Below are 25,588 nucleotides of genomic sequence, written 5' to 3'. Positions count from 1 at the left end.
AATGTGTCACTAGCAGACAAAAGACAGCATAACTGTATTTTGTGTGATTCTTTTCCTCTCCCATCTGAGTTAAGTCAAATGCAGGGGCCAGCACTGTGGCACAGGGGGTGACGCCACCACTCACCATGCTGACCTCTCGTTTCAGAGCTCTGGTCCCAGTCCCGGCGCTCCACTTCCGCTCCTGCTCCCTGCCAATGCGCCTGGGAAGGTGATGGAAGACGGCCTGAGCGCCGGGACCCCTGCCACCCACGTGGAGGCCCAGATGGCGTTCCTGGCTCCTGGTTTCCACCTGGTCAAGCAAGTGGAAGATCTCTTTCTCTCTCCTTTCTATCACTCTGCCTTTCAAATATATTTAAAAAAATTTTTTTTCAATGGGAAAAAAATTAAACATTTCAAGGACAGCATTTCGCTGCCTGTTATGTCCCAGCTGCTCCACCTCTGATCCAGCTCTCTGCCACCGGCCTGGAAAAAGCTACAGAAGACCATCTAAGTCCTTGGGCCCCTGCCACCCACAGGGGAGACCTGGATGAAGCTCTTGGCTCCTGGCTTCAGCCTGGGCCAGCTCTGGGGAGTGAACCAGTAGATGGAATATCTCTCTGTGCCTTTCCTCTCTTTTTCTATAAGCCTTCCTTTCAAATAAATAGGTAAATCTTAGAAAGAAAACCAAAAAGCTTGTCGATGAATTATTTCCACAAAAAATCCAAGATGATTGACAAACTATTAGAACTAGCAAGATAGTCCACCTAAGCTTCTGGACATAAAATTCAATCGTGTTCTTCCATGCCCGTAACACCCAATTAGGAAATGTAGCTGAGAGAAAGTCCCCAGTCTCAGAAGCGAGAGAGACTGTAAGTTACTTGGGAATCAATCCAACCAGAGACGCGAGACCTTTAGGGAGCAAATTATGAAAAGTTACTGAAGGTCACAGAAAAGACCTGAGACAAAGGGAGAAATATAAGGCGTTCACGCATGGGGAGGCTCAATGGGCGCCAGCTGTCGGTTCTCCTCCAGATTAATCTATAAATTCATTGCGATTCCAATGCAAACCCCCGTGGAGCTCTTCACAGAGCTTGACAAACGGATTCTAACATTAATCTCAAGTGATTAAGGACAAAGAGGAACCAAGATGAAAAGAGCAAGGAGAAAGAACTTTCTCAGCCAGACATGAAGCCCGTGAAGTCGGGTGGGATGGCGGCCGTGGGGGAGGCATGCAGGGCAGGACTCCCAGGGGCTCCAGGGTGGTGCCACGTGCTGACCAGGACCTCACCCATGGCAGAGGTGGCTCAGCAACCACAGAGATGGTGGCGGTCACTCTGCAAGCAGTGCTGGACAATCGACCACCTCCATGGGTGAGTTTTTAATTGGATCCCTACCTCACACCACACGCAGAAACTCCAGACGGATCAAAGGCGCCAGGTGAAGCCGTCACCTGCAACAGTGGCATCCCATATGGCCACCGGCTTTGTCCCGGCTGCTCTACTTCCAGTCCAGCTCCATGCTAATGGCGGGGGAAACTGTAGGAGGTGGCCTAAGTACTTGGGCCACTCACATGGGAGACCTGGATGAAGCTCCTGGCTCCTGGCTTCAGCCTGGCCCAGCTATTTAAGGAATGAACCAGCCGATGAAAGACCTCTCTCTCTCTCTCTCTCTCTCTCTCTCTTTCTCTCTCTCTGTCTCCCCCTCTCTCTCTGTAACTCTTTCAAATAAATATATAAACCTCTTTTTTTTAAAAAAATGCAATTCCTGACTAAGTTGGGGGACGACACTTCTGGTTAAATTCTATCCCATCTGGCTCATACCTCCCAAGACCAGTTAGTTCCCAGCCTCCTCGGCCAGGCGACTGTCATCGGCCACCTTGGAAAGCAGTTTTGTGGCGTCCGGGTTGTTCCATCCTGCCTTGTCCCGTGACTTCACTAAATATAATGTGAAAATGTGATTGCTACCTTTTTCATCCACATACTGGATGCTTTCAATTCCTTGTATAATCATTTTTATTTTAACTCAATATTCGTGTGGGAATTTAATACATGTACGCAATGTATAATGATCAAATCAAGGAATTTAGCATCCACACCTCCTTAAGCATTTGAAATCTTTTTGATTGACACACAGTAATTGTACCTATTTATGGGGCGTACTGTGGCATTTTAATACGCGTATGTAACAGGCACTGGTCAGACTGGGGTAGTTCCCGGTTTCTTCTCCCTGTCTCTTCTTTATGTTTGCAGCCTTCAAGCTGCTGTCTCCAGGTCTTCATGAAATATATAACAGGTTCTAGCAAAGCACGGTCACCCCACTGTGCTGTGGGTGCTGAGACTTAGTCCTCTTCCCTCTGCCTATTAGGCAGCCTTCCCCTACGCCCTCTCCCCTGCCCACCCCACCCAGCCTCTCTAATCACAGTTCCACATTCAGATCAACTTTCTTGGCTTCCACATGTCACAGCACAGACATGGTCTGTGTTTCTGTGGTGTCTGTTAAGCTCAGCACACACCTGTTCCGTGCCCAGCACTTCACCGCTCCATGTATGCAGATCTCAAAACCTCCATGCATTGCACTGATTGCAACGGGAGCAATTCTGTCCCTCCGTGGGGAACAGTTCTTTAATTCGCTGTGCCCATGTGGTGGAATATTACACAGCTATTCTAATGAATGAAGTAGCCCCAAGAGTGTCAGCACAGGAGAAACCCGCAAGGCACTGGGTGAATAAAGCAATTTGCAAATTGATAAATCCCGTGTATCGCTGTTGCAATGCGGTTAAACACACGGAAGCCACCGTGTCTTGTTTCAGGGTAAAAGGACAGCCAGTAAAAACGGAAATGCATGAACAGAAAGGCTTAAAACGAATTCATGGTGGTGGTCGCCTCGGAGGGACGCTGAGGGAGAGCTGAGCCTGATAACAGAACCATCTTCATGATGTGAAGTGATTTTACAGTGTTCTTATTTTACAAAAGGACCTGTACGAAGTTGCATACACGTTTAAACACTGGTGAATTCAGAGGGGTAGGAAAGGGTCCTTCCCTTCCCCTCCCACCCCCCATCCACCCCCTGCTTCCTTCCACCTTATCTTTCTAACCCAGTCTCTCCTTCCTGGAGTGGGGGAGGAGAACAGAAACCTAAACAAATCCATAATGTCTTGACCCCGCCCCCTCATCTACATCTTGGAACAAGAATGGGGAGAATCCAGGAAGTCTGTGGTGAGGAAGGGGTGCTGCAGTGTAGCGTAGACAGATGAAGACAAGCTTCCCTCTCAGGGTCGGGGAGACAGGCGGAGGAACCTTCCAGGCAGGGAGCGGAGCAGGTGCAGAAAGCTCAGAGCTGTGGCCTGAGTGTCGGCTGAGAGTCATGGAGAGGGTGGACGCTTCATCTCCCTGCGGTGTCTGGAGGGGGACTTCCGGGAAGTGATTAAGGTTCAGCGAGGCCCAGAGGCTGAGTCTCCAACCCAGAGGACTGTGGCTTCGTAAGGGGAGGAGGAGAGACCCGGGCTGGGGTGCTCTGGGATGCCTTGGCCCGGGCCTCCGCACAGAATCCCCTCCAAGAAGGCCCTCCCCAGACCTCCCTCAGGCCGCCTGACCTTGAACTTCCCAGCTTACAGAGCCGTGAGCCTAATAGATCCCTTTTCCATACAAGTTACCTGGTCTGTGGTCTTCACTTGTAGCAATGGTAACCAGTCCAAGACACTGAGAAACCAAACACAGCAAGCGGGTTCAGGGAAGATCAGCGTTTGGTGAGGCGAGGGGGCAGGAGGTGGGAGAAGCAGCCAGAGCCGAGCTCAGGACTGGGGCCACATCCTGGGGGCAGCGGGGCCTCGGGTTGGTCATGTCTGGCCAGGTGGGCTCCCCTGGCCGCCACCTGCTCTGCCCTGGGCTTTAGAACACATCCCATGCCATGTGGAGTAGATTAAGGCGGCTCCACCATTCCTCTTGTCTTTCTTCCTTCTCAAGGTACCAGATCGAGGTACCAGGCGGGGAGGGTACAACAGGCCAGTTGGCACTGAGTAGCCAAGAACAAGGGGCCGGCAACTTGCAGGAGTCTCCCGGGAATCCCAGGGGCCCCGTGCCTGGAGACCTCAGCGCCAGGGGCCACGGCAACCCCTCTGCAGGGAGGACAAAGCCCCCCTCCCAGAGTCATGGGAAGCTGAGCTGGAGTCAGGAAGGACTGGGTCCTCCTGGGATTTCTGTCCAAACAGCCCAGAGCCCACCGCCAAGCTCCCTTTGGGTCCCGCTGCTCATCACACCCCAAGCAGCAGAGGGGCGTGGCCAGGCTGGTGTTTCCACGGCGTCAGCTCGAAGATGGACTGGGATGGGAGGTCTCGTGATGACTTTCATGGGTCACAAAAGCTTTTGCTTTCTTGTCTTCCTACATAAAAAAGGAGAAGAATTGTGCTTCACCACCGTATTGGTATGAAGGCAGATAGATCAGTGCTATCCATTAAAACATTCCCCTCGGGGCACGCACGTGGCCTGTGGGTTGAGCCAACCCCAGCAACACCAGCCTGGACCAGTTCTGGTGGCCTCACTTATGATCCAGCTCCCTGCTCATGCTCTTGGGGGGCAGCAGGTGACGGCCCACGGATTTGTGTCCCTGCCATCCATGTGGGAGACCCAGACGGAGCTCCACCTCCTGCTTCAGCCGGGCCCAGCCCCAGCTGTTGCTGCTGTCAGCCGCAGAATAGCTCAGGCTTCTGGCCTTTCATACCCGCAGAAAGGAGAGACGGCAAAAGGAGACAGAGACGACCTCAACAGAGGCAGGTTGCTTTATTGGAAGCAAAGAGGTAGGGGACAGGGGCCGGCGCTGTGGCGCAGCGGGTTAACGCCCTGGCCTGAAGCACTGGCATCCCATATGGCTGCTGGTTCGAGACCCGGCTGCTCTATTTCTGATCCAGCTCTCTGCCATGGCCTGGGAAAGCAGTGGAAGATGGCCCAAGTAGGAGACCTGGAAGAAGCTCCTGGCTCCTGGCTTCAGATCGGCGCAGCTCCGGCTGTTGCGGCTAATTGGGGAGTGAACCAGTGATGGAAGACTCTGTCTCTCTCTCTCTCTCTCTCTCTCTCTCTCCCCTCTCTCTGTGTGACTCTGACTTTCAAATAAATAAATAAATCTTTAAAAAAAAGAGGTTGGCGGCAGTCGGCTCTTGCGAAGAGACTGCGCCCTGGGTGCGTTTAGAACTAGGGTTTTGATCCGGTTAAGGAGGGCATTTGCCACTATAGGGAGGGGGGGGCAGAAGGCAGCTGGCAGAAGAGTAGGGGGCTCTTTGAAGCCTCAGGGAACTTTTCTCCCAGCTGTTTCGTGGCCCTGTGCAGCTTGTCTGTTTTGCCATTCGCACTGAAAGGACTTGATAAGGGCCAGGTTAGGCACCAAGGGTGTCCATGAAGGGGGGGGGGGACAGATGTGACAAGTCCTTTAGCCACCATCTGGGGAGTGAACCAGCAGATGGAAGACCTCTCTCTCCCCCATCCCTTCCTCTCTCTCTCTTCCTTTCATTCTGTAACTCTGCCTTTCAAACAAATAAAATAAAAATAAATCTTCTTATTTTTTTTTTTGACAGGCAGAGTGGACAGTGAGAGGGAGAGACAGAAAGGTCTTCCTTTTCCATTGGTTCACCCCACAATGGCCGCTGCGGCCAGCGCGCTGCAGCAGGCGCACTGCGCTGATCCAAAGCCAGGAGCCAGGTGCTTCTCCTGGTCTCCCATGCGGGTACAGGGCCCAAGCACTTGGGCCATCCTCCGCTGCACTCCCTGGTCACAGCAGAGAGCTGGCCTGGAAGAGGGGCAACCAGGACAGAATCCGGCGCCCCGACCAGGACTAGAACCCGGTGTGCCGGCACCACAGGTGGAGGATTAGCCTATTGAGCCGCGGCGCCGGCCTAAATAAATCTTCTTTAAAAAGTTTCCTTCTACCTGAAAGTTTACTTGTTTGTCCTCATTTGAATATAAACCAAAACGTCCTTACGAGCCCCCCTAAAAGTACTGTGTCCACTGACTGCCCTGCTGTGCTAACCCGGGGGTGCGACACGGGGAGACCGCACGGGAGGCATCAGAACAGTCACTGGGCGTGGTCCTGATGCAGCTGCCATAGTGACAGAGGCGGGAGCAGGTGAGGGAGACGTTGCGGGGGCCGAGATGGGAGTGAACACAGACCCTCCTCACAGGCTGGGAGGGAGGGCGGTGGGGACGGAGTGGAGGCCCGGCAAGCAGAGCAGTGCCTCTGCCTCTCCATCTCATTCAATATAAATGAAGACCGAGAGATGGAAGCTCACGGGAGCCGTTTGCGGCCGAAATGGAGCCACTGCCTCCTCCGTCCAACGGGACGGCCCCTCCTGGGCAGGGGGTCTTCAGAGCAGTTAGCATTTAGGAGCTTGCTCTGTTCCAAGCACATTGAAGCTAAATGAGCTCCCGGGAGAGCCCCTCGCCCCCGCCCCCATGCCGGAGCCATGATGACACCAGCCTCAGGGACTCCGGAGGTGGGCGGGAGCCGGGAGCCAGCCTCCCCCAAGGCTGCTCCTACAGCTGCCGCCATCGGCGGGGAGGCTGCCCAGCCGGCATCAGCGCCCTGCACGGGGCTCACTCCTCACCGGGAGGAGGGATGCGGCCAGGACCGCTGGCTGCTGTCAGCCTGTCGCTTCTCCAGTGATCTGAACCAACAGCTGCAGAGAAAGAGAAATGGATCCCAATTAGGGGCTGCCTCAAGCTGTGGCAGGAGTCAGCGGGTCCCTCCAGCTCCCCTCTGCGGGAGCTCGTGCACACACACACACATGCACACACACTCCCTGTCTCTCTCCTTTCTCCTATTCTTCCTTAGAAAGCTGGGTCAGCATTCACTGCCTCGAATTCTGTCCAAAGCCCAGGGCTCAGCTCCCTGCAAAGCGCAAAGACAGCAGGGATGGAGGCTTCCAGGCCCCCACGCTGCACAGGAGCCAAATCCCACCCCCCAGGCCATCCCAGAAATCTCCCGCCTGTTCCCCTCCCCCAGACAGAAGCCAGCCCTGGGGGCACCTGCCTGCCTGCCTGTGGCTGCCAGCCCGAACCTTGAGCAAGCCGGGCTGTTCTCAGACTTCGGTGTGCATTCGAATCGCGGGAAGCCCTGTGACGCTGCGGTCGCTGTGTTCTGGCTTAGTCGCTCTAAGCACCTGCGTTCCCAGCAAGCTCAGGGGCAATGCTGCTCTGGGGACCACGCTCGGAGAACCACTGCTTCACCCACCTCCAGCCTCATCCCGGTCTCCTTTAGTCCTGACTGCCCGGAATCCTACATTCCTGCCATTTCTTACAGTAGCCTAACGATTTTTTAAACTTTTTTTATTTACTTATTTGAGAGGCAGAGACAGAGAGCCAGACAGAGCCCCCGCCGCTGATCTGCTCCCCAGATGCCCACAGTAGTCAGGGCTGGGCCAGGCCAAAGCCAGGAGCCAGGAACCCATCCGGGCCTCCCACATGGGTGGCAGGGACCCAGCTCCTTGAGCCATCGCTACTGCCTCCCAAGATGTGCGTTTGCAGGCAGCTGGGATGTGATCAGAGCCGGAAGGGGACCCAGGCACTCCGACAGGGGCTGTGGGAACCCCATCTGAACCGCTAGACAAAATGTCCACCCTCTAACTTGACCTTGACCTTCAACCTTGTCTTCCCACGCGGGTGCCCTGAGCTCCAGCGCACCCTCGCTGTCTGTGGCCCCCGTGGCTAACGACTCCCCTGTCCAGTGCTCCCAGAGGGGGCAGCAGCACCTCTGGTCCTCTCTGGTCCTCACGGCTTCTTCTGCTTCCTAAAATCCCCTCCAAACGCCTCACCTTACATGCACAAGGCGCCCTCTGTCCACCCCTGGGTCATCAGAGAGTACCCAGAGGGGGCTTCTTTCTCTTGGGCCTAGCAAGAAACACCGCACGTCTCGCTCCAGGCTCATGAGAAGCCCCCCACCCCACCCCCTGCCCTTTGCCTCTCGGGAAATGAGTGACTCGCCCGGGAAGTGGCCCACCAGCTCCATTCCAGGTCTGAGTGTCCCGGCCAGGCCTGATGCCGGATCCTCTGCTCCTCCCACCTCCGTTCAGCTTCTGGGAGTGCTCTCAGCTGCCAGAACCCCACCCACAGCAGCTCAAGGCCATGTGCACCTGGCCCTGCGCCCTCAGGGGTCTGCCAGTGACTTGGTTCATGCCAATCAGGGCACAATTCTCTGTCCTGGAGCCAGAGACCCCAGGATGGCAGTGGCAGTGCTGGCCTCTCATCCCCCTGGAGCAGGGAGTTGAAGGCAGCACCCAGGGGCCAGCAGGAGCGGAGCGTTCCCCGGGGGTGTCAGCCTCCGACCGGCGAGGAGCTGTCTGCCCGCCAGCACGGCTCCCCTTGCATCCCGTTAGCTGGAAGCAACAAAGTCCCGCTGTCCGGGAACAGAGGCAGCGATGGCTTTGCAGCAAGCACCTGAGGCCAGGCACCACAGAATCTTCCAGAAACAAGGGCCCCCCGAGGATTCTGGGGAGGGTCTGCATGGGCAGAACACTGGAGCCTGGCGGTCCACCAGGCCACTGAGCTCCATCCTATTCCACCTTCTACTCAGTGCCGGGCTCTGGGTCTGCTGGTGTGACCCAACAGGTGCCACAGTCGCCAGCTCCGGGGAAGGAGCACAGGCTTGGGCCAAGGAGCAGACTGACTTTAGGTCCCGCCGTTTTCTAGCTGTGTGACCTCAGGGAAGTCACTTCACCTCTCTGAGCCGTAGAGTCAAGACTGACGCCAGCAACCCGTAGGAGGCACAGGGCCCGCAGTTGCACCGTGGTCGAGAGCCAAGGACATGGACCCAGGAGGGGCGGCAGGCAACGTGCAGGCCACAGCCTCGAGGAAGCACCGTGGAGTCTTGGGGACTCAGGCACTCACAGTCCAGCGAGAGCGACGGACGCCTGGGCACCCGCTCACACCCAGACTGGGACGGGCGCAAAGGCGGGGCTGAGGGTGCCCTGGGGAAGGGTGGGGGTGGCCGTCACCTGCTCGGCAGAGGCCTCCCCCCAGGGCACTGTGGCCAACGGTTCTGCCCTCCTGGCTGAGAGCAAGGGGCAGCGGGGTCAGCCCTCTCCAACCCCCTCAGAAGCCCACCACAGTAAGTGCATGTGAAACCCAGAATGACAGACAACAAGGCTACTACTGGCTGGATGATGACCACACCCAGGTACCAGGTCGAGCTCTGCAAATATTTCTTCGTTTCTTTCTAAGTTTTTTTAAAGATTTATTTATTTATTTGAAAGAGTTACAGAGAGGCAGAGAGAGAGAGAGAGAGGTCTTCCATTCGCTGGTTGACTCCCCAAATTGGCTGCAACGGTCAGAGCTGGGCCGATCTGAAGCCAGGAGCCAGGAGCTTCTTCCAGGTCTCCCACAGGGGTGCAGGGACCCAAGGACTTGGCCATCTTCTACTGCTTTCCCAGGCACATTAGAAAGGAGCCTGGTCTTGAATGGGCATCCATAAAGGATGCTGGCAATGCAGCCAGAGGCTTAATCCTCTACACCACAGCACCCCAAATATTTCTTTGTGAAGTTAAATCCACTTTCCAGTTGAAGAAAGACAGGCACGGGCTCCCACGGGGCCCTCACCACGGAGTCTCTGCCTCCCTAAGCGAGACCGAAAGGCCTCTCTGCCCAAAGATGCCCGCAGCAGGTGCATTCGCCCAGCTGGAGGACACCCCAGTGAGACCGGATTCGGATGCAGCCCCACCACGAAGAGCAACAGGCAAGCACTGTCTCTCCCGCACTCCCTGGCAGGGGGGCAGGCCCCCTTCTGCCCCTCCAGGGTCCCTGGGCACAAACGGCCTTGGCACAAGGGAGCTGTGGTGCCCCCGGCCGCTGGCAGCATCCCCTCACCACCGTGGCCGAGCCTGGCCTCCCCGGGCCACGCCCTCCTCTCTCCTCTCTCAGCACTCCAGGTCCTGGGCTGGGCGTCACACAGGCAGAGACGTGCCCGACTCAGCATCAACTCCTGGGGCGTCAAGGTCTGGGGGAGACCAGCTGCGGGGGGCGAGCACGTGGCGCAGGGCCTCAAGTCACCACTCGGACACCCACGTCCCATATCTGAATACCTGGCTCTGCGTTCCACCTCCACTTCCCATCCAGCTCCCTGCTAATGCGCCTGGGAGGCAGCAGATGATGGCCCAAGTCCTTGGGTCCCTGCCACCCACGTGGGAGACCTGGATGGAGTCCCTGGCTCCTGGCTTCAGCCTTGTCCAGCCCTGGGCAGGCATTTGGGGAGCGAACTACCAGGTGGAAGATTTCTCTCTCTCTCTCTCTTTCCCTCCCTCCCTCCCTCCCTCCCCTTTCTCTCTGACACTCTGTCTTTCTTATAAAGAAATGCAACTTTTTTAAAAAAAGACTGACTGCAGAAGCCTAGAGGGAGGCAACTCACCCTGGGCTCTCAACGTATGCACCGTTCCCTGCCAAAGGGCAGCAGGTGCAAAGGCCCGGCGCCCGGCAGCAGGGCTGTCTCTGCCACAGCCAGCCGCAGTGACGCCGGAGAGACCAGTGGGGACTCTGTTCGCGGGTGACCCCTGCAGGGCGGCGGCAGCTCTCCCAGGCTGGAAGCTGCTCAGCTCCCCCCACATCTGGGCTGATTGACAGCCAGGCCCACCAATACCGTCCCCCAAGACCTCACTCCTATGCCAGCCCCAGCCTACAGCCGGGCCTCAGCCCCTGACAGCCGCTCCCTGGCTAATCAGGACGGCAACAACCATCCAGCCCAGCCGGCAGGTACCTGGCTCCTCCCCCCTCACCCCTCTCTGGCTCGGTATCCATAATGCATTCCCACAACTAACACAGGCCCTTGATGGGATCCTGTAGTATGTGTCCTCAAACCACATCTGGCTGATTTGCTCAGCACTGGATCCAAACCCAGACTCGGCCAGCAGAAAAATTTTAAAACAGGGACCAGCGCTGTGGCATAGCAGGTAAGGCCACCACCTGCAGTGCCGGCATCCCATATGGGCGCCGGTTCAAGTCCCGGCTGCTCCTCTTCCAATCCAGCTCTCTGCTATGGCCTGGGAAAGCAGTAGAAGATGGCCCAAGTCCTTGGGCCCCTGCACCCACGTGGGAGACCAGAAGAAGCTCCTGGCTCCTGGCTTCAGATCGGCCCAGCTCCAGCTGTTGCAGCCATTTGGGGAGTCAGCCAGCAGATGGAAGACCTCTCTGTCTCTCTCTGCCTCTGCCTCTCTGTAACTCTTTCAAATAAATAAGTCTTTTTTAAAAGAAAATTAAAACAATGGTTTCCCTTGCAGGAGATTTGCCACAGAACTCGCTAGCCTCCCACTCAGTGCCTGCCACATAGAAACATTTTATTTTTAAATCAATCCAGTGTTTGTTCTATTGATTTTGTTGATTTGTTTATATATATCTTGTCTTGTTCCACCAAAGCAAAGAAAGGGGCTTGGAGCAATTTTCAAAGTACCCGTAACCAGATCCAATAAATAGATGTGCAGGCAGGACAAAGAGAGAGCAGGGCAGGAAATAAAACAATGCAAGGAGTTTGACTGAGTTGTAGGCGTCACGTCCTGCAGGGTTTGCCCGAGTTGGGCTGCCTGCTGGGTGTGAGCTTCCTTGCAGCCAAGGCAAGAAGGGCAAATGCATCCATGAATCGGAAATCAGGGTGCATGAAGGAAAAACAAAACCACTGCTTAGAGAAGGAGGAGGAGGAGAAGGGTGAAGAGGAAGACGAGGAGGAGGAGGAGCAGAAGACAGGGTCTCCAGCCCCGAGATGCATTGGTCGAGCACACACTGAGTATGGCCACGCCCCAACTCCACCTGATCTGGTCTGGGCACAATGGCTACCCAAAGTTCAGGTCCTGACTCTCCCTGATGGGTGGCTGCCCCTGGCCCCCCTTCCTGAGTGGCCCCCCTTCCTGAGTGGGCGGGCCCAGCAGCTGGGCCGGGTCCTCCTGGGTGCCGCCCAGCCGCCCCGGAGTGTCTCTGCCCTTGCCCGTCAGCTCAGAGCCCCGGGGAGCTTGGCTCGGTTGAGCCTCCCTCCCGACCAGTGGCGAACCTTGTGGGGAGGCGGGGATTGCAGCACAACAGGTGCGCTGCTCGGGACGTCTGCACCCATACCCGGGACCCTGGGCTCAAGTCCTGGCTCCAGGTCCCTGCTGCTGCACCCTGGGAGGCAGCAGGCGATGGCTCAAATACTTGGGCCCCTGCCACTCACACGGGGGACCCAGGTGGAGCTCCTGGCTCCCTGGTTTCAGCCTGGCCTGGCCCTGGCGGTTGTAGACATTTAGGGAGAGAAGCCAGCAGATGGAGACGGTCTGTCTGCCTCTCTACCTTTCACATAAATTAAATGAATAAAGCAGAACTCTTTAAAATGATCAGAAGGGGGTGCACCCTCTGGCGCAGCCTGCTGGGCACCAGGCATTGGGCGAAGCAGCGCAAATGGCCGGAAAGGTCGGGTCCTGCCCTGGGAGGCTCACAGCCCGCTCTCCAGATGTCACTGGATCCGTAGCCGGCTCCAAGTCTCAGACTCCACCAGTCCAAGATGACCCTCACCTGTCCCCATCCCGCACCGGGTGCCCAGGGTTTCGAGTTTTGCAGAGTGGTGTCCCCATCCAGGCCAAAGCCGGACACGCGGCCCTTGTCCCCACCCTGGTAGCCTCGTGCCCACCTGCATCCAGCGCCGGCGCCACCCATCCTGCCTCCTGCCCAGCTCCCAATGCCCTCTCTCACTTCCTTTTTTTTTTCTTTTTTTTATTATTTTTTTTTTTTTGACAGGCAGAGTGGACAGTGAGAGAGAGAGACAGAGAGAAAGGTCTTCCTTTTGCCGTTGGTTCACCCTCCAATGGCCGCCGCGGCCGGCTCACTGCGCTGATCCGATGGCAGAAGCCAGGTACTTACCCTGGTCTCCCATGGGGTGCAGGGCCCAAGTACTGCACTCCCTGGCCACAGCAGAGAGCTGGCCTGGAAGAGGGGCAACCGGGACAGAATCTGGTGCCCCGACCAGGACTAGAACCCGGTGTGCCGGCGCCGCAAGGCGGAGGATTAGCCTAGTGAGCTGCGGCGCCAGCCGCCCTCTCTCACTTCTCACACCTGCAGCTCCCTTGCTCCGATCGGCCGCCGCTGCCTCCTCTCGCATCTGCATCCCTCACATCAGCACTGGCTCCTCCGGGGCACTCTGGCCCTGCAGCCAGAGCAGCCTCAATCCAAAGCCCTCGCTGGCCTCCCCTCGCTCTTCAGATGGGGTCCGCAGCCTGGGCGTGGAGGGCAAAGCTGGCCCCTGCCTGCCGCGCCACGCCCACCATGAAGCACACCCCGCCCAGCCCTCATCCCAGCCACCTGCTTGCCCACCCTTGATCCGGCACACAGGAGACTTCTCCATCGCCTCTTTCTGATCTCCTGCCAGCCATTGCCTCCTCCAGGGAGCCTTCCAGACCCTCCCGCGCCAGTCCAATCCTGCCCCAGCTTTCTCGGTGCCCTGCACCTCCTCTTTGAGAGCCCCAGGCTGGCCGCAGCGCCTGCACTTACAACCCTTCCCTAACAAGCAGCTGATCGACCTCTGGTAACGTTTGTCGGACACTGTTCGTGAGTCCTCCTGGGCTTGTAGCAGGCTGCGTAGCGGATCCTAAAGCCATCGTTTAATCAGATCTTCTGGGCACCTGGAAGGAGGTCTTCGTGGGTGTGACGCAGCCTCTTGAGATGCGGGATTATCCTGGATCACCTGCTGGGTCCTGACGCTGCCAGCTGTATCCTCAAGGGGGAGGGGGCGGGGGGGGCAGAGGAAGACCGGAGGAGGAGGTGAGATGGGCAGGTGCGGGCCTCAGAGTCTGGGGCGATGTGACAAGAAGCTGAGGGATGCGCAGCTTCCAGAAGCTGGGGGGGGGGGCAGAGAGCGGGGAGCAGGCTGTCCCTAGGGCTTCTGGAAGGAGCCCAGCCCTGCAGACCCCAGCCCAGTTCTACCTGATCGTGCACTTCTGGCCTCCGTAGCCTCGATGGCACAGGCGCCTGTTGCCCTCATCATTTAGTCCAGCAGTCACGGAGCCTAAGGCGGGATTCACAGACGCAGGTGCTGGACTCGGGACCCTGGGGCATTCAGCCAGGGCCACGTGGCCACCCCACCCCTGCCCATTCAGCCAGGGCCACGTGGCCGCCTCACCCCTGCCCATTCAGCCAGGGCCACGTGGCCGCCCCACCCCTGCCCATTCAGCCAGGGCCACGTGGCCGCCCCACCCCTGCCCATTCAGTCAGGGTCATGTGGGTACCCCACCCCTGCCCATTCAGCCAGGGTCATGTGGGTACCCCACCCCTGCCCATTCAGCCAGGGCCACGTGGCCGCCCCACCCCTGCCCTCAGCCTCCTCTCTGGAAGCCAACCTAGAGACAGCTGACCTGGCCCATGTGACAGGCTGAGATCCCGGCTGAGATCCCGGGGGCGGGGCAGGCTGTGAGGGCCGGGCGACCTGGAGCAGGAGCAGGCGAGGGGGAAGCAGCCCTCTGAGCCCACACAGGGCAAGTTTCTGTCCCAAGCTCCTGTCCCAAGCTCCTGTCCCATCGCCTTCCCTGCTGCTGAGGCTCTGGCCCCAGGCACCTCCTCCACCCCAGCTCAGGGCTGGAGTCCGCCCAGGAGGAGGAAGCGACAGCCAGGCCTCATCTGTAAGCTCCCAGCTTCATTGCTGTGGGGTCCCTAAGGCGGCAACCTGCAGGCTAGGGTCCCCTTAGGGAAGCACCAGCACTCCCCTGTCCCCTCCTCCCTTCCTGCCACTCCCACGGGGTGGGGACTGTGGAGAGGAGCCCTCTGGGGCCATGCGGAGGTCAGAGCCAGACCACCTCGGCAGGGGGAGTTAAGGAGAAAAGTTTGCAGGTATTTATTTCAAAAAGTTCTTGGAAAATCGCAACTAAAAGAAAAGTGTATTTGGATGCAAAAAAAAAAAAAAAAAAACATGCAGAGTTGTTTTTCACCCGTGTATTTCCATGAACTTTTTGAAGACCCCTCGTACCACAGCCCACTGGGTGGCACAGGCACCCGGCACGCGGGCGGGACTGGCACACAGCTCCCAGCCACCTCCACGTCACTGCAAGAGGAGACAGCAGCCCAGCTCAGAGGCTCAGGCACACTCCCAGCTGTTTCCTTCCTGCTCACCCTGATCTCTCATTTCATTCAAGTTCGTTTTCCAGTCTCCTCGGCAGCCCAGCAGGGACATGCGTCTCCTGTGGCCCTCGAGACTTGGGCGGGAACCTGCTGGACACCTCTGGGGACGCCTGCTGCAGGCACTGCACCATCCTGCGTCCTCCTGCAGAGGATGCAAACCAATGTCTGGCAGTGCAGCAGCCACCTTGCAACCAAGAAGATGAAAGCCACATGCCCAGAAAGGCAGAAGAGAGACGGAGGTCTGTGCCCTCTTGATTCCCTCCTTCAGCTGTGTCTGGGCTGCTTAATTCTGGACTTCGTGTTTGGTGTGAAAACTAAACTCATTTGTTGGGTTTTCTGTCTCTTGCATCTGAATGCACTCTTACCTGATTCAATAAGTAATTAAATTTTGATTTCAAAAAACTTTTCCTTTCACTGCTGCTGCTTTGGATGAAAAAAAAAAAAAACAGATGATGATGATGTTAACCATGAAGTATTAAACAAAGTTGCAAAATGTTGTCAATTAAATGTGCTGGTGGATGTCGCCTGGGACGCCAGGGAATTGTCTATAAACAGAAAGGAACAGCTGGGATCCTGGACTCCTCCCAGAATAGCACCAGCCTGGGCCCCCACTGAGGGCAGAGACCGTGCCCCCGTACACGCCCGTCTCCCCAGGGACAAGCAGAGGGGATCCCGGTGCTCATCAGTGAACACACCCGTGACGATTGGCACAGAAGGCCCTGGGAGCCAGGCAGAGGGCACGTCTGGAGAGACCCGAGGGGGTGGGGGCCCCAGGCGCCTTGGGGAGCGCCCCGCTGCCGTCCCTGCCCAGCCCCCACAGCAGGAGCGTGGACAAGGGCCAGCCAGCCAGCACTCTCGGGTGTGCAGTGTAGACACGGGTGGCTCCGCGTCACCCAGCCCTGGCAGCACCTCAGCAGGGCACACTCTGCACTGACGCCCTGCTCACTTTGCTGTCGGGTTTCACAAGGAGCCCAACAGCGGCTCAGCAGCAGAGCCCCCCTGGCCAGCAGCAGGTGGCCCTGCCCCGGCTAGCCGCTCCTCACCGCCCCGTGTGTCAGGCTCTGTCCACCGCTTTGCCTGCAGCCCGGGATTGCACCCTGTGCTGACAACTAGTGTTTCTCAAAGGAGGAAGGGGCCGGGCCCAGGGGCTGCATCTGGGAGTGACACGGGCCAATCCCAGAGGTCGCCAGGACTCAGTGAGGGCACCGTGTGAGCCCCAGAGGACTTTGCGGACGGGGAAAGGTGTCCTTGCTGAGGGACGAGGCAGAGAGACTTGGCACGGGGTGGGAGAGCACAGGCTCAGCCCTGGGGCGGGCTCTAAGCCAGAGACGACTCAGTGTGGGTGGGGCTGGTGCACACTCAGTGTGTGTGGAGTTGGTGCACACTCAGTGTGGGAGGGGCTGGTGCACACTCAGTGTGGGAGGAGCTGACTGCACACTCAGTGTGGGAGGGGCTGGTGCACACTCAGTGTGGGAGGGGCTGGTGCACACTCAGTGTGGGAGGAGCTGGTGCACATCAGTGTGAGGGGAGCTGGTGCACACTCAGTGTGGGAGGGGCTGGTGCACATCAGTGTGGGAGGAGCTGGTGCACACTCAGTGTGGGAGGGGCTGGTGCACACTCAGTGTGAGGGGAGCTGGTGCACACTCAGTGTGGGAGGGGCTGGTGCACATCAGTGTGGGTGAGGCTGGTGCACATCAGTGTGGGAGGAGCTGGTGCACACTCAGTGTGGGAGGAGCTGGTGCACACTCGGTGTGAGTGGGGCTGGTGCACACTCAATGTGGGTGGAGCTGGTGCACACTCAGTGTGGGAGGAGCTGGTGCACACTCAGTGTGGGTGGGGCTGGTGCACATCAGTGTGTGTGGAGTTGGCGCACACTCAGTGTGGGAGGGGCTGGTGCACACTCGGTGTGGGAGGAGTTGACTGCACACTCAGTGTGGGTGGGGCTGGTGCACACTCAGTGTGGGAGGAGCTGGTGCACATCAGTGTGAGGGGAGCTGGTGCACACTCAGTGTGGGAGGGGCTGGTGCACACACAGTGTGGGTGGGGCTGGTGCACACTCAGTGTGGGTGGGGCTGGTGCACACTCAGTGTGGGTGGAGCTGGTGCACAGTCAGTGTGGTAGGAGCTGGTGCACATCAGTGTGGGTGGGGCTGGTGCACACTCAGTGTGGGAGGAGCTGGTGCACACCAGTGAGGGGAACTGCTGCAACTCAGTGTGGGTGGGGCTGTTGCATATCAGTGTGGAGGAGCTGGTGAACACTCAGTATGGGAAGAGCTGTGCACACTCAGTGTGGGTGGGGCTGGTGCACACTCAGTGTGAGTGGAGCTGGTGCACATCAGTGTGGGTGGGGCTGGTGCACACTCAGTGTGGGTGGGGCTGGTGCACATCAGTGTGGGTGGGGCTGGTGCACACTCGGTGTGGGAGGAGCTGGTGCACACTCAGTGTGAGGGGAGCTGGTGCACACTCGGTGTGGGGGGAGCTGGTGCACACTCAGTGTGGGAGGAGCTGGTGCACACTGAGTGTGGGAGGAGCTGGTGCACACTCAGTGTGGGTGGGGCTGGTGCACATCAGTGTGGGTGGGGCTGGTGCACACTCAGTGTGGGAGGAGCTGGTGCACACTCAGTGTGGGAGGGGCTGGTGCACACTCAGTGTGAGGGGAGCTGGTGCACACTCAGTGTGGGAGGGGCTGGTGCACATCAGTGTGGGTGAGGCTGGTGCACATCAGTGTGGGAGGAGCTGGTGCACACTCAGTGTGGGAGGAGCTGGTGCACACTCGGTGTGAGTGGGGCTGGTGCACACTCAATGTGGGTGGAGCTGGTGCACACTCAGTGTGGGAGGAGCTGGTGCACACTCAGTGTGGGTGGGGCTGGTGCACATCAGTGTGTGTGGAGTTGGCGCACACTCAGTGTGGGAGGGGCTGGTGCACACTCGGTGTGGGAGGAGTTGACTGCACACTCAGTGTGGGTGGGGCTGGTGCACACTCAGTGTGGGAGGAGCTGGTGCACATCAGTGTGAGGGGAGCTGGTGCACACTCAGTGTGGGAGGGGCTGGTGCACACACAGTGTGGGTGGGGCTGGTGCACACTCAGTGTGGGAGGGGCTGGTGCACACTCGGTGTGGGAGGAGTTGACTGCACACTCAGTGTGGGTGGGGCTGGTGCACACTCAGTGTGGGAGGAGCTGGTGCACATCAGTGTGAGGGGAGCTGGTGCACACTCAGTGTGGGAGGGGCTGGTGCACACACAGTGTGGGTGGGGCTGGTGCACACTCAGTGTGGGTGGGGCTGGTGCACACTCAGTGTGGGTGGAGCTGGTGCACAGTCAGTGTGGGTGGGGCTGGTGCACATCAGTGTGGGTGGGGCTGGTGCACACTCAGTGTGGGAGGAGCTGGTGCACACCAGTGAGGGGAACTGCTGCAACTCAGTGTGGGTGGGGCTGTTGCATATCAGTGTGGAGGAGCTGGTGAACACTCAGTATGGGAAGAGCTGTGCACACTCAGTGTGGGTGGGGCTGGTGCACACTCAGTGTGAGTGGAGCTGGTGCACATCAGTGTGGGTGGGGCTGGTGCACACTCAGTGTGGGTGGGGCTGGTGCACATCAGTGTGGGTGGGGCTGGTGCACACTCGGTGTGGGAGGAGCTGGTGCACACTCAGTGTGAGGGGAGCTGGTGCACACTCGGTGTGGGGGGAGCTGGTGCACACTCAGTGTGGGAGGAGCTGGTGCACACTGAGTGTGGGAGGAGCTGGTGCACACTCAGTGTGGGTGGGGCTGGTGCACATCAGTGTGGGTGGGGCTGGTGCACATCAGTGTGGGTGGGGCTGGTGCACACTCAGTGCTGCACCAGTGCCCCAAACCCCTCCCAGACGCCTTCATTTCATTACAGTGTATCTCTGGAGGAGCCGCGGGTCACCTCCTGTCACTCAGTCTCTTTCCAAAGCAGCAGGGTCCCAGCGGAACCTGGCCCACAGGAGCCCCTGGTCCCTGGGGAGCGGAGTGAGGGTGCAGGGCAGAAGCCAAGGGCGCTCCTCAGCCGCACTCACAGACGCACACCACACACAGGGACACACACAGACACGCCAGAGACACACGCCTCTGCACAAGGACACACACAGACATACACACATGGAAACACAACACACGTATGGGTAAACACAGATAAAACAGACGTAGATGCACACAGACTCACATGAAACAGACACCTATGGACACACAAACACCCACACAGACACACAAGGACACACACCCATAGGGACAACCACAGACACACACAGCGATAGACACCCAGACACACACGCACGCACACGCGCACGAGGGTACTTCAAAGAGTCCATGGGAAAAGGGAAGGAAAAGATAAGTGAATTTTGGTGCAGAAAGCTCGAAATGCGTGCCCAGTTTTTCCATAACACACACTTTCCATGACGTCTCAGAATCCCCATGTACGGAGGGCGCCCGACATTTCTGGCACCAAAATAAACTTGCCGTTCCATTCCATTGTCCACACATTCCTTGAAGTCTCCTGGTAGACACACACACACACACACACACACACACTGGGCTGCAGTCAGCCCTCTCCCAAGGCCAATTAGCAGGCTTGGGTGGTCCCAGGGGGCCCGCGGGGTGATAGACTTATTGATCGTGGCAGCGGCGGAGTGTCACGCCGAGTGGCGCACGATGCGGGGAGTCGTCTCGGCGGCGCGCGCGTCCTGCCGGTGTACCACCGTGGACTCCGGGGGCAGAGAAAGTTGTATTTACTGCGACGATAATTGGAAAGGCAGAGGCAGCCACCCCACACCGTCCCTGCCATTCCCTAATTGCGGGGCCAAAAACTGCTGGAGAGCTGGGGCTGAGGCTGGGGGAGGGAGAAAGGGAAACAAGAAAAAAAAAGTGAGTATCGCCCAGAATCGATAGCAAAAGCTTTCACAGTGTCAGGCACAACAAATGGAGCTGAACAACTGGAGGCTCCAGAAAATTAGCCTCCAGGCTGACTCGGTTTGAAAGCTAAAAGCTGGTAAATGCAGAAACAGAAGGAGTTCGCGGCCGCCCCTTCTGCCACCGCGCTTGCTGGTGGCAAAGGGAAACCTGGCGCCAGCCCAGAGCACGCGGGCTTGGCCGAGACAGACGCTGATGCGGCCCCCCCCGGGAGAGGAACGCCTGGCATAGCCCATGACCTTGGACCCGTCGTGCCGGCTCACACAGCTTCGGTTTGCCCAACTGCAGAACGTGCACCTGCTCAGGGTTGGGGTGGGGGGTGCTGTGTGTTGGAAAGAACACGAAACAAGGGACGCCGGGCAGGCGACTTCAGTTCATCCGGAAGAGGCGGATTAGGATCCCTGGCCCGGGCTGGTTGGGCCCTGGCCCCCCAAACACACCCCCATCCCTGTCCCTGGAACCTGCCTTAAAAGGCGCAACAGAAAGTGTGTCTGCAGGGGTCGTTAAGTTGCCCTGGACTCTGTCGCCAGCGCCCTCGCGGGAGAGACGCACGGGAGATTTGCTGCAGACACAGAGGGGAAGCGACAGGAAGGCAGAGCAGCGTGCGGGGCTGCAGCCACGGGAGCCACGGGAGCCACAGGCGGCCTCTGCAGCCGGGGGGGGGGGTCCTCCCTGGGGCCCCCTCGGGAGCGCCGCCCTGCCCGCGCCTCGATTTTGGCCCTGATTTCAGGTTTCTGGCCTCCCAAACGGCGGGAACACGGATTCCTGTTAACAGATGAGTCGTGGGCATTTGTGGGAGCAGCTGCAGACAGTAAGCTCCGGCCTTGCGGGGTTGGGAAGAAGGGAAAGGCATTAAAATGGCTGGCGTGGGGCCGGCACTACGGCGCGGCGGGTGCCCGCGTCCCATAACAGAGGCTGCTTCAAGTCTCGCTTCCCTTGCTCTGCCTTCAGCTTCCTGGGTGGCAGTAGAAGATGGCTTTGACCCCTGCCCTCCCCCTGGGAGACCCGGATGGAGCTCCTGGCTCCTGGCTTCAGCCGGGCCCAGCTCTGGCTGTTGCAGGCACTCGGAGAACGAACCGGCACCCAAGAAGATCTATTTCTCTCTCTGTCTCCCGCTCTGCCCTTCAAGTACGTGAAAATAAATAAATCAACGAGAAATAAACACCAGCTTCAGAGTTGAGATGTTGCGACTGAAATGATTGGCAGCGCCACGTGAGGGCCCGGGCCCTGCCCTAAGGAGGGTTTTCAGTGGCTCCGTGATGTCTGAGCTTTCTCTGGAAAATTCCCGAGAAAACAGACTGCTTCCTGCTCCTAGAATGTAAGTCCCCAGGGGCTCCCGGGTGCGCGAGGTGCCTGGACCTGGGTGTAGCCTACGGCAGTGCTCCGTACACACTTGCTGAATGATAGCAGGACCCCAGCCTCGGGAGGGGCTCACGGGACGCTGTGCTGACACGAGGCTTCGGAGGTGTCTTCCCGGCCGGAGCAGTGGGGTGCTCGGGGCCAGGGCTCCCAGGGATTCCCCAAGCTGCAGGGGAAAGGCTGGGGAAGCCACGGGGCGTGTCCCGGGTCCCTGAGGGAGCTCTGCTGAGAATCTTATGACCCACCCGCGGGGCGCTGAGTGTTGCCTTTGATGCTGGGGGAGGGGCGCTTTGCCAGGAGCCCCCTGCAATCTTGGGCAGATCTGCAAATGCGCACGCTCCCCGGTGAAACGAGCTCTCATTCTTGGATGCGCAAAGAGGGTTTGTATCCTGATCAAAGCCAGGCGGTAACCCCCGGAGCCATCTGCCTCCCTCCACCCCCGCAGCAGAGGCCTCCGCCCCCGAGCGCCCAGGCCTGGCCGCGAGCGGGACCCTGGGAGATGGGGGCCAACCCCGGTGCGGAGCCTGGCCCCCCCCCAGCCCAGGGCAGGAGGCAGAGAAGGGAAGCCGAGGGGGAGGTGCGGGGTGTGCTGCGGGCCACTCGCGCCTGCTCCCGAGAGCCAGCGCGCTCTCCCCCTTCCCTGTGGCTGGGAGGCGGCCCCGGGGGACGTTCACACGGCGTTCACACGGCGCACTTAGCAAACGCCATAAACCCTTCTCCCCTGGCAGAGCCGGTGGTTACGCGTTTACCAACACCCTCCCAGGAGAGCCCGGCCTCAGAGGCAGCTGCCCGGCCCAGAGCTTGGCGAGGAATCGAACACACACACGTGCACACATGCACACATGCATGCGCACTCACACACTCACAGTCATGCACTCAAAGTCACACGTACTCACACACACATACGTGCACTCACACTCACAGTCACATATTCTCACACATGTGCACTCACAGTCACACACATGTGCACTCACACACATGTGCACTCACACACACATATGTACTCAGTCACACACTCACACATGTGCACTCACACTCTCTCACACATGTGTACTCATGATCACACTCATACACGTGCACTCAGTCACACACTTACACATGTGCACTCACACAGTCACACACATGTGCACTCACACATATGCACTGGCACACACTCACATATGTGCACTCACACACACTCTCACACATGTGCACTCTCACACACATATATGTACTCAGTCACACAGTCACACATGTGCACTCAGTCACAGTCACACACGTGTGTACTCATGATCACACTCATACATGTACACTCAGTCACACACTTACACATGTGCACTCACACATGTGCACTCACACATATGCAGTCACAAATGCATGTACACTCAGTCACACACTCACACATGTGCACTCAGTCACACACATGTGCACTCACACACACATGTGCACTCACAGTCACACACACATGTGCACTCACACACATGTGCACTCAGTTACACACACATGTGCACTCACACATGTGCACTCACACACATGTGCACTCACAACACACATATGCACTCACACACATGTGTACTCACAGTCATACTCACACATGTGCACTCACACACACACTCACACATGTGCACTCACACACATATATGCACTCACACACATGTATACTCTCACACACTCACACATATGCACTCAGTCACACACACATGTGCACTCACACACTCACACATATGTACTCACAGTCACACTCACACATGTGCACTCACACCACACATGTGCACTCACAGTCACACATGCAGGCACTCTCACAGTCACACAGTCACACACACTCTCCCACAATCCCCTGCAGGAGGCCGGTGCCTGACGTGCGTAGCCTGGGTGAGGGGCTCTGACACCGGCCGGATCCAGCACAGAGGAAGTCCCGCCCCACGCCACCTTGTGCTGAGGGGTTCCGTCCCAGCCCTGCCGTACCCAGTACCGGCACCCTGTGGGCACCTGGGAACCCAGTGGGGCTGACGCCGGCAGCACCACAGACAGCTCCAGTGGAGCCGGGCTCGCGTCCGGGCTGGCGTCCGGGCCTGGGGTCTCCGACCCTCTCTGGAGCCAGTGCTCAGCTCACTCGGCTCCCCCGGGCGAGGGGCCCACCCCGGAAGTCAGCCTGGCTGCTATGTCTCCTGCTTGTTAGTGGTAGGACTACAGGGAGGTCACATCCAGTGTCAGCGCTCTGGCTCCTCCCCGTCCCCTGGCACTGCGGCGGGGGTGGCAGGGGCTGTGAAAACTAAACGCGATGGTGTCAGCGCGGGACCCAACCCAGTCCTCCCGCCCATGGTGCATCTTCTCAGCACCAGGAGCGTGGCAGGTGGCACAGGACTCCGCCTCGTGACAGCTCTGTCGCCCCTCCCTTCCAGACAAGGGAACTGAAGCTCTGAGTGGGTAAAGTTCTGTGCCCAGAGCCGCACTGGAGAGCTGGCGGGAACCCGGCCTGCTGGTCCCAAGGCCTTGTCACAAATTCCAGCTGTCACATCCCCCTCTCAGGCCCCCCACAATGGCAGCACCAGCTGTGTCTCTGCCTTCCCCAGGAAAGTCACAGGTCCTGGGTTAAGTGTGGGCTTCAGGGCAGGGCGGGGCACCAGCCCTGGGGCGCCCCCCACCCCCTGCATGGTGGTGCAGCTCTTGCCCCCCCCTCCCCCGCCCTGTGCAGACATCCAAGACTGCTCACCGCAAGCTCCGCACCTGCCCCCGACTCGCTAATTGGCACTTCCTCGTTACAGCCAATTTCATGAAGACGGAAAAATGTTTGTGCGCGTGGATGTGATGGGGACCAGCCGGGAAGGATCGAATATCAAATTAATGGTGCCAACGCCTTCGGAAAGCCGCACACGGAAGAGACGGGGCTGGAGGTGGGGAGGAAGGCGGCTCCGGCCTCGCGGGAATCTGGCCTCACCAAGTGCATCCCCCCCAGCTGCAGAGCGGTCTGCACGAGGCCCACAGGAGCCAAGAGCCATGACTGGAGGAGAGGTATGTCAGCTTCCGGTACTGCTGTGAGAGAGCACGGTCACCTCGGAGAGTGGGGACCATTGGCTCCGGCCACCAAAGACTTCAGTGTCCAGACCCCCAGGAAGGAGAAGAGGGAGTGGGCATCCTCCGCCTGTCCGTGTCCCTGTCCGTGTCCTTGTCCGTATCCCTGTCCATGCCCTGTCCATGTCCCTGTCCATGCCCTGTCCATGTCCCTGCCTGGGTCCTTGTCCATATTCCTGTCTGTGTCCCTGTCTGTCCCTGTCCATGTCCCTGTCCGTATCCCTGTCCATGTCCCTGTCTGTCCCTGTCTGTCCCTGTCCATGTCCCTGCCCAGGTCTCTGTGTGTCCTGTCCGTGTCCCTGTCTGTCCGTTCTCCCTAGAAGCACTGAGCACTTCCTCCTCAGGCCCTTCGCACCTGCTGTTCTCACCGCGGCAACACTTGTCTCTGCCCACAAGGAGGGCCATTCTCATCGCACAGACCCTGACTCGACTGCCGCCCCTTCCAGGAGGGCTTTCCCAGCGGTCTCCTCAGGGCCGCTCCCCTGCAGCCGCAGGGCTAGGGGCCGGCTCAGCACTCGCTCCTGCTTCGGCTTCAATGTTTGGTCACTGTGGCATCCTCCCCTTCCACCACTGGCGAGCAAATGGCAGCCATGGCTGTGCTTCCATGCCTGCGCTGTAGGTGTTAGAACCAGGGAGCCCCTGCCGTCCGCTGTGCCCCATGTTGGGGGAGAACCAGGGAGCACCTGCCATGCACTGTGCCCTGTGTGGGGTTAGAACCAGGGAGCACCTGCTGTCCGCTGTGCCCTGTGTGGGGTTAGAACCAGGGAGCACCTGCAGTCCGCCATGCCCTGTGTGGGGTTAGAACCAGGGAGCCCCTGCTGTCCGCTGTGCCCCATGTTGGGGGAGAACCAGGGAGCACCTGCTGTGCACTGTGTCCTGTGCAGGGGTAGAGCCAGGGAGCACTTGCCGTCCGCCATGCCCTGTGTGGGGTTAGAACCAGGGAGCACCTGCCGTGCACCGTGCCCTGTGTGGGGTTAGAACCAGGGAACACCTGCAGTCCGCCATGCCCTGTGCAGGGGGAGGAATGGGGGGCTTCCCTCACCCCCAGGATCTTGCAGGCGGGCCGCAGCCAGGCAGATGGCCCTGTGTGAAGTGTTGGCACACAGGGGCGGCCCCAGCAGCAGCAGAGCCTAGGGAGGGTGGGGAGTGGTCCCCACAGGAAGTGGCATCTCAGCTGGG

Source organism: Oryctolagus cuniculus, chromosome 7 (assembly GCF_964237555.1).
Source record: "Oryctolagus cuniculus chromosome 7, mOryCun1.1, whole genome shotgun sequence".
Classification (NCBI taxonomy): domain Eukaryota; kingdom Metazoa; phylum Chordata; class Mammalia; order Lagomorpha; family Leporidae; genus Oryctolagus; species Oryctolagus cuniculus.
Note: the sequence above shows the minus strand (reverse complement) of the source record.